The sequence below is a fragment of the Ruditapes philippinarum genome, unplaced genomic scaffold (genome assembly GCF_026571515.1).
Source record: "Ruditapes philippinarum isolate M1 unplaced genomic scaffold, ASM2657151v2 ctg2316_1_1_1_1, whole genome shotgun sequence".
In the NCBI taxonomy this organism is placed as follows: Eukaryota; Metazoa; Mollusca; class Bivalvia; order Venerida; family Veneridae; genus Ruditapes; species Ruditapes philippinarum.
Window position 1 is genome coordinate 95,140 of NW_026857430.1, and position 2,200 is coordinate 97,339.

A 2,200-nucleotide genomic window follows, 5' to 3' on the forward strand; every position below is an offset into this window, starting at 1 on the left:
AAAACAAGGACATTAATTGTAATTATGAAGTATCTAGATATAAGCAAGAAATCGATTTCAATTAAAGTCATTGAAAACAACAAAGGAGTTCATTATCCATGATTGGGTCTTTTTAAATATCGAGTGAAGATAATTTCATTGTTAAGGGTGGGGGAATTACTCAGATTTACGGAAATTGATTATTTAAATTTTATAATAAGTTGCTAACATTTCTGTCTCCTAAAAAACATTCTGGCACTTCATATGCATAACATTAGACACGCAGGAATTTGGTAGCAAGTATGTAAAACCATGAACTCAAACAAGGTAGTCTTAACTCCGACATTCCCTCGCAATGTCCGCGTCGCTCGGAGTGCAAAGTTCACACCAGATGGATGCCCCAGTAAGTTCATTTTGCTGGTGAAACTAACGGCGAAGAGATGCTTCTGCCTCCCGAAAGAGGTGCCTTTCAACTATTGTCTTTCTTTTTTCTACGATGCGAAGAACGTGTTCCTTGGGAGAAGATCTCTATGACAACAGACAGCTTAAAAAGTCCTCCTCTACGGTCAGTGCGTCACAAAGGCCGATAGTCTGGGACATATGGCATAGCTGACGCCCAGTGTAAATAAACTTAAAAAACACAAAATTTAGGTCTTCATTTATTAATGACGTGTATCTCAATATGTCTGATGAGATAGGAACTGGTTGTAATTAAGTATCTGATATGTCTGATGATACTGAAGCTGGTTGTTATTGTAACGTTTTTAGGCACACAAGGACCAGAAAAATATTACAGCACTGAAGTGAAGTGCGTCAAAATACTGATAATGAGCATAATATATGCAAACACTATGTTTTTTGTCGTTTAATTTGGTGGCCTATGGGGGGGGATTGTGGGGAAAATGGGGGGCCCCTTTTGATTGGCCCGTATCCAATGTTTTTCCCGGGCCCAAAGGGGGACAAAAACTTCTCGGGGGGAGGGAAATAAATGTCACGACTTTGGTGGAACATATAAAACTGACATTGAGCATAATATATATAGGGCGTCGGTTAAAAACTGGCTGACTTCCAATAGTAGTTTGTGTCCTTAAATATGAGAAATATTCCTTTATGTTAATTTACTAACTGTATTTTTTGCATATATTATGCTCAATGTCAGTTTTGACGTACTTCACTTCAGTGTTGTGATATTTTTCTGGTCCTTCGGGATCATTAATGCCAGCAATATTAAGTGTTGAGAATTGAGTACCGCTCAAGCTTTGGGGGTGCTTTGGGCGTGAGGGATGTTGCACGTATTCATTTTCCCTCATGTACAGAGTCTAACAAACCTAGTCTGCAATTCTGTTGTAATTTTGTTGTGATTAATGCTTCAGAGGGATCACTTTGATACCAGATTTTTTTTCTACCAACATCGTTACATTATCAACTATCTCATAATGTCCGACATGACTGATCTCGTTATTTGACCATTTCAGGCTGTAAAGATATTTTCTAAGCTTAAACTCAGATCTCATATATTTTGTTTAGAAAATGGGACAGAATAGTCACTCACTAATATAAGTCCAGATATTTCAGGCAAATATTATTAAACAATATTTAACAATTCCGGCGCGAGGATGGAGCTGACTGTTACCATTTTAGCAATATTACCATCAAAATACAAGAAAGGAGCTCCATACAGTAAAGCGCCTCGTTAGACTGCACGGATATACACACTGTCAATTGCGCATGGTGTAAGACTGCATGGATGTACAGACTTGCAATTGTGCATGATGTAAGACTGTACGGATGTACAGACTGGCAATTGCGTATGATGTCACATTACATGGATGTCCCGACTGACGATTGTAAATGATGTAAGATTGCACAGATGTACAGACTGGCGATTGTGATTGATGTAAGACTGCACCGATGTACAGATTGGAAATTGCGATTGTTGTTAAACTGCACGGATAAACAGACTGGCGATTGCACATGGTGTAAGACTGCATGGATGTACCGACTGACGGTTGTAAATGATGAAAGACTGCACCGATGTGCAGATTGGAAATTGCGATTGGTGTTTAACTGCACGGATGTAAGTTTGTCAATTGCGAATGATGTTCGACTGCACGGATTTACAGACTGGCAATTGCATATGGTGTAAAACGGCACGGATAAACAGGCGATTGTGAATGAAGTAAGACTGCACGAATGTACATACTGGCAGTTGTGGTAAAAC